Genomic DNA, 7,633 nt, shown 5'->3' with positions numbered 1-7,633 from the left:
ACCTTTATTAGTTTCTCTCTTATTGTAGCTTTGCAAAGGGTTAATAGAAAACTAAAAACTTATACTAAAAATAACAGCACTAGAACATTTCAAAGTTGGTTACAGTAACTGTTGATGTTCGTGGTTTGGCCACAGTGAGGCGCCATACACAGGAAGTGACGTCACGGCTAGCGCTGGTAAGAAATATCCTGCTTCAAAATAATGGCAGGCAGCAATAAGCTATAAAATACTAGTGTTTGAAATGAAATGTTTATTAATTAATGTCCGTTTGTTCTGTCATCATGTTCTCACCCTCAAGTTGTTCCAAATCCTTTCAATACAACACACTTTCATCATAGATTTCAGACGTAATAAATCCTAAAACAGCTTGACAAAACATTTTCGCCTACCAAAAAAAGATGAACTACAGTTTCGTCAGAGTTGTCACAGAAAGAGCAACTGGAGGAAATATCCTTATTTTAACTTTCTTAGATAGTGATTTGCAGGGTAGCATTTGTGAATTATTTTAAAATAAATCTCTTTTACTTCATTGGTTAAAAAAGAGATGTGGAAGCATCTACACTTTTTTCGCAACAGATAGGCTATTACCAACTAAATTACTCCAATAAGCGGTCACAGGCGAAAATGTCTTGCTGAATTAGTGAATGGATTGATCTATTATTGTTTTTATTGGGAGAAGCGAAGCACAGTTTGCCAACAGGAGTATTGACCAAACTCAGAGAGACTGAGAGAGATCCTCTCAATAAAGCCAGAGCACCTGATGGGATTCAACCCATAACTATTGAAAATTATTTTGGGAGAAACAGGATATATGATCTAGAAATTCCTTACATGAAAACAACAGACCTTGAGAATTGATTAATTTACTGACTAACAAGATATCTTTATCAAACTAATTCTGAAAAAAAATATTAATTTTTATTCTTGTATAAAATATTACAGCTATTACAAATAAAATATTTATGAGGTGAAAAGTTGTGCTTAAATATCAAAGACCAAGCCATAAGTGACTGCTTATGAAAAGCAGATAATATTGCGGGAATTTTTTTTTATTTTGTTGTTGCATAACAGAAGAAAATCCAACCACACTGAGAAAAATAATAAAGTTCCCTAAAGACACTGGGTTCTTTTAAACTGTTTTATCCAAATAATTTTAAAGGTGAAATTTTAAATACTAAAATCCAAAATATTAAGACCACACTTTTCACTAATATTAATTTCAAATGATTTTCTAATATAATTAATTGAGTTTTTCCACAAAAACTTAAATAATGTTACTGTGGATTTGACTCCATTTGAACAGATTGAGCTGCAGAGAAGCCTGCGATCTCTTTGTAGCCACTGGTTAAAACTCTTCTGAATTTTATCCGTAAGGGGTTGAAAATTAAAAATGCATCTTTCTTTTTGGTTCTTCGCTATATAAACTCCTATATCAAACCTTTTCTTTCACAGCAATACCGCGAATAAAGAAGTCATTGCAGTTTTTATGCCCAAAAGCTCACATTTCTGAACTTTTAAATTCAATCCCGCTAATCCTTTCAAATTGCTGTTTTTATGTGAGCACAGAGAAGATGAGGATATTAGGATATTTTTATTATTATTATTATTATTATTTATTGCTTAACAAAAACAATACATGATACACTGTAGAGCCAGTGGAGATAAAAAAAAATAAATAAAATAAAAATAAAAAAATTATATAAAAAAAATAACAATAAGATTGTTTATACATTGTTATATAACAGTTAATCCCGATCCTCGAATCTCACTTTATGAGAGATTTTCTGCTGATATTTCTCCAGTATCGGCATTGCTCGCCCCTGCACATTCTCGACACTCAGTGCAGTTACACTGTTACGCCACAAGATGGCGGCAAGCGACTGTCTTTGAGTGAGTCATTAAACTCTTCATTCAACCGAAATGTAAAAAAAAAATATATATATATATATATATATATATATATATATAAAATGCGGAATCATTCAAACATAGATGTAATGAAACAAGCTTTTAATTATTTTAATATTTAGTTTGAATGTTAAACTCCATTTACAGGGCTCTGCTTCACTAGAGATCAATGGCATTATTCATTGTATTAACCAGCGCTGACGCCATTCATTAGAAATATCCTTAAATGTTAAAAGAATGATTTTTTTAAAGATTTCGCTTTCCTTGGTCACGACAACCTTTTCACGAATATGACTTGATATGAAGGACAGGTATTTTGTTTACATCCACTTTTCCGCTTCCGGTCCGCTGCGTGAGATCACGTGAGTTGCTTTCTCTGGCACGATAATCTTACAAGTTACTGAATAACATTTTGTAGTGTGTTACGACTTTCATATATTGTAGTGTGAGCACGTTTAATATTTGAGGGAGGAAAATCTGCAAAGATTCTCTTTAATTGTGCGTTGCAACCATTTTCATTCACAGGTTAGGACGGATTTTAAAACACCTGAGCCAGGATAAGTAAATAACTAACAGAGAAATTCCCCCAAACCAATTAACTGAAAAGAGAGACTTATTTTGGTGTTTAATATATTTATTAGTCCAAAATAATCACAATCATCCATGATAACAGTGCCTGTTTATTAGTTTTATGGGAAGCTTATTAATGTTAAAATTACATTTAAGGAGAAATGCAATACCACATAGGCCTACTTTTTCAAAAGTAACATTAGGGATATAATAGCATAATTTATCTTTGGAACGAATATGATTTATATCAATTTAATTTTAAACATAGGCCTAAGATCAGATATTTCAAAATCAAGTACATTTATTTAGTCGAATTAGTTTATTTTTCCAAATGAAATTATATTATATTTATGTTTATTTATCTCAGTAATCTGATGTGTTTTGGGATATTGATTGCAATGCGTAAACTAGTCTAGATAATCCTTCAAATAATAATTCGAAGATAATTCTCTCATTAGCCATGTGTCGAATTTATTTTTAATTTTCTTGATTAATGGAGTATTATTAAGATTTATTTATTTATTTATTAAGATTTATTTTATAATTAAGATTTCTTTCTTTTTGGTCTTTGCATATATTAATTCCTAATTAAGAAAAAAGTTTTATATTTAGAATGCCACATCATCCTGACAAGTTACTGAGCCTTTCTTTTAATGCAAAATAATTCACAATATTTTATATTTTACAGATAACCTTGATACTATAGAAGACACTCTACATTCATCCTGCAGCTGTCTAGTGTTGAAAGGCTGAAACACCCTGATACACAAAGGCACACTACTGATGATGATGTCTGAGATCCCTCACGCCACTCTCAACATCAAGGTAAACCTCAATGGACAACATACCATCACGTCCCGTGTTTCACCATATTTATTTTGGTTTAAAGGTACCCTACAATGTTTTTTAAAATTATTTTATAATGTTTCCTGGGTTGCCCTTATAATGTTAGTATGTTTTTTTAGATCCGAAATAGTCATAATTTAGAAATAAAAGGCATTTTTCCTAGCCTGATTTTAGCCTCTGCTTTGAACACTCTGATTGAAGGGGCGTGTCTGCTGTGTGTAACCGGCCTCTGCTGTGATTGGCTGACATGCTTGCATATGAAATAGCTATGTATGACATGTGAAACTCTCTCGAATAATTTTACTACAGCTATTATAGGTTTTTACTATTACAGCCATCAAGATTAACGAATCGTGAGATGTTTTTGAAGTATTTAGATCTATTCCCATCACATAAAATAAAATGTTGCTGTGATGAGCAGCAGAGTACAGTCTGTCGATCGCGAGAATGAAGATCTTATCATTGCAATGCAGTCTCTCTACTCTCTAATGCAGCAGACACGATGATGTAAATACAGTTAGTGCTGCAGTGTAACCTGCGTCATTGAATTCATAACGAGTTTGGCAAGTGTCCAAATAAACTCGGGCTGTGTGGAAAGATTGTTCTTTAATCGCTTTCTGTATATAATTTATTCACAATTGAAATACGATTTTTTTTTCTTCATCCTACTAAAAGAAACTATGTGAAGTTGATATTTAATCACTGGCTTTGTAGCTCCTCCAGTGACAGACATGAGGCAAGAGGTCTTGTTTAGAATACAATACAGAGCTTTAATGCTGGTCAACCCGTGAGAACTCATTGCTGCTTATCACATGGAGGTGCTAAAACATTCTTTCAAATCTTCTGTATCTTCTTTCTGCCTATTTTCTTGTAAACTTATGCACTTAAACACGATAACAGCGGATACATCAGTCTCTCTTTTTTTTTTTTTTTTCAAGAATTACAATTACAGTCAGGGGTACATTGAATAAACTAAATAAAAAAAACAAGAAAAGACAAACAAAGCAGTGACAAACTTAAGTTAAACAAAAATGTGAAAATGTTTACATATAGATACACATTTTGCAGCTTTCTTATTTTTCAAACCCAGTATTGTTTTTAGGTATTGTTGAATTTCTGCTCTTAAAATTAAAAACAAAGGCTTGTTTCCACCAAATTTACATTTATGGATACTAAATTTAGCTAACAGAAGAAGAAGATTAATTAGGTAGTATTCCCTACGATAAGATTGGTCATAAAGGAAAAAACCAAATAACACATTTTTGAAGCAGAGTTGAAATCTGGGCATGATGTGAGCCGTAATAAAGGAGCAGAAATCAGACCAAAAACAAACTGAATGAGGACAACTCCAAAATAAATGATAAAATGTTTCATGTAGACCACAAAATGTACAAAATGTATCAATATCACAATTAAATCTGGTCACAAGATAAAGAATACTTGGGTAATATTTATAAATACCCATTATATAAAAAAATCTGTGGTTATGAACTCAATTGAGAATGGAGGCCTGAACTTTTTAGATTTTACCACCCTTAATCACACCTTCATTAAGCAATTCCTTAAAAAACCAACATCAGTCTCCTTCGCGGTAATGTTTTTCTCAGTGCGTCGCTCAAAAGCGCCCGGGCGGAACCAATAATTAGTTCCGTCTTGCTGTTAACATTAAATTCAGAAGAAACAAAATAGTAAAAGTGCTAATACAGAAATAAATTGGCGACAGAGGCAGTTATAGGCTTGACTTATTGATGCATAAACAGTATTGAACGATTTTGAGCGAAAGATTAACGTTAACTTTACCTGTCTGAACTTGAACAACAATTAAGTTACACATCAGCTCGGTCCTTGGCAAGTTGAGGAAACAGTCGTCGGTGAAATGTTTGGAAATTTCCAGAGAAAATAAAATTAACCCGTTGTTTTTTCAGGGGCTCGGATGAAGGAACTAAAAATACTTTTGTATTCATGTGTACATCCAAACACTGACCGACTTCTGTCTCGTCTGTCATTGAAAATGGGCTGGCATATATAAAACATTAGGGGTCGTACATATTAATCCGGTCGGTGTTATGTGGAGATTCGCCTGTTTTTCATGTGTTTTTCAAAAACGAGATTTAAGTAAGAAGGAGAAAACAATGGTGTTTGAAACTCACTGTATGTCATGTCCATGTACTGAACTCTTGTTATTTAACTATGCCAACATAAATTCAATTTCACAGTATAGGTCACCTTTAAACGTGCTCATGTGGATGTAGCCTGTAAATAGTGTAGGGCCTACATGTTAAAGGTTGTATCAGTGATTTCAGGCCCAAAAATAAATGATCACATTCATCTAATTTTTCCTAACGATCCGCTAGCTGCCCACCCCATGAGCAGGCTGCCAAAAAAAAAAAAAAAAAAAAAAACACAGCCTATGCTAAATCAACATTCAAATGTAGTAAATGATATATCAGCAATTTTGACATTTTATGTTTGTGTGTGTGTGTAGACTAGAGTCTGTCAGTCAACACAATAGCGCCATCCTCAGGCTGATTTACGCAAATACACTAGACATCTACTAAAGTGTCTGCATTTTCAGCTATTATGTAAAAGTAGCGGCCAATCATAAACTAGTGTTACTACACAAAATCGACCTCACCGAAATTTAATGTGAAGAACATCAGAAATGATCTCTACTCAATAGACAATGTTTTTTAAGACAGTTCAGATGTGATTATCTTTACTTCATAAAATCAGACACTGCCAACACAAACAGAACAAAACAAGCATTTGAAACATTTTCTTTAAATGTTTAAAGATCTTTAAATGAAAAATGTGATCTAATAAGATCATCCACCAAAAACAATCACGCTGGTCGGCAACAAACTCGCATCAGAGAGAACACACACACACACACACACACACACACTTAAATATTGTTACACAGAGAGAACATTTATTACTGATAATGTTGAAAATTAAAAAAAACATTTTTCTTCATGGTAAAATATAGTGTAATGGTTCGGTTTGATTTCCTTAGAAACGGTTTGATCTGTTGGCTGGACAAAGAGAGAGTGACCATTATGAATATGTTTTGAAGTATAGTATGTACAGTATATAAGTAATGAAGTTTGATTCTTCTTGTCCTGTTATTTATGAACATCACAGTCTGACTTGAAATCAACCGTAACACTTAGAATACTGTTCTGTCAATAATGACTAATTACTTAGGAACATATGAGTAACGCACCATTAACACTTATTATAAATGTATAATTTAATTTTACTATTAAAAAATAACGAATTAGTAAGTAATACCGCTCAGTTGAATGACGTATAGATCACTATTATCTAATCAATTAATATCTGTTTTTCTTTTCATTCCTGCCATTCAGAATACTAAGAACTACTAATTACAGGTTCATAATTAACATGAATAATGCATAATATATAAAAAATTAAAATAAAAATGAAGATCATGGTAACCCACTAGTAATGACTCAATTACCAAATCAATCGGAATTAGCCTTAGTTGTTGTTATTTACTGCAAGTTTAATCCCCTAGATCAGTCAAATCCACAAATGAATATTATTTATTGTGAACCAGTTGATTTAAAAGAATCGGTTCAAGAAATTCGCTCACGAAACGTTATACATTTTTATGTTATTAAATTATGTTTTTTTTTTGTTATTTTATGTTATTAAATTACCATTAAGCTCATTCTTCTTTGTCTAATAAACAGCCTACTGCTAATTTGTTTTTAAATGTTTATTAAAATATTATTTTTTTGATCCAATGTAAGATTTTCTGAAGTATACAGCTAAATCTAAAATATTTTTTACAAACGTAATGCCTAAATTTTGCATAACAGCATCATAAAATTAGGTTTTTAAAAATCCAAAATATGATAATAAAAGACTTCAGCCGTTATAAGTGAATCAGTCTATCAGTTTTAATTGCACTTATCACATGAACATACACGTATCTTTAGATTTATTTTTTAGAGAAAAGGAAAACTTTGCACATTTTCATTGACGGATGCAAAGTAAATTTAAAAAAAGAGAGAGAGAGAGAGGAGAAAGGTCTGTATTCTACTAAGGTCGTGGTTCAGGCTTTTGTGATGAGTTTGACATATTATAGTACTTTATGACACTGAAATGACTTTTCTGAAAACATTTATAACAGTCACCATGTGACCACTCGTAAATCCTGCCGGCTTATAACCAGGAAAGCCACAGTTCAGCGAGACCGGCAGATAAACCCGGGGATTGACTGTGTGTTCAAGCGAAAGCACTTATTTCCATCACATGGTAATAATATTATAAAATACAT

General features: G+C 32.2%; 1 protein-coding gene across 4 annotated transcripts in view; it reads left to right on the top strand.

Annotated features, from left to right (window-relative positions):
* Nucleotides 1-85: 85 nt before the first annotated feature.
* LOC120486623 (SLAM family member 5) overlaps nt 86-7,633 on the top strand; it is a 29,058-nt gene continuing 21,510 nt past the window's right edge. For 2 of the 4 annotated variants that reach the window (XM_039682771.2, XM_039682768.2), the window contains exons 1-2: nt 2,187-2,270; nt 3,167-3,303. The gene's annotated coding sequence lies outside the window, so the exon portion shown is untranslated. The other 2 variants (XM_039682769.2, XM_089121628.1) reach the window with 2 other exon arrangements.

This window comes from Pimephales promelas, chromosome 2 (genome assembly GCF_988280905.1).
Source record: "Pimephales promelas chromosome 2, fPimPro1.hap1.1, whole genome shotgun sequence".
NCBI classification, from domain to species: Eukaryota; Metazoa; Chordata; class Actinopteri; order Cypriniformes; family Leuciscidae; genus Pimephales; species Pimephales promelas.
Note: the sequence above shows the minus strand (reverse complement) of the source record. Positions and strands in the feature narration are given on the sequence as shown.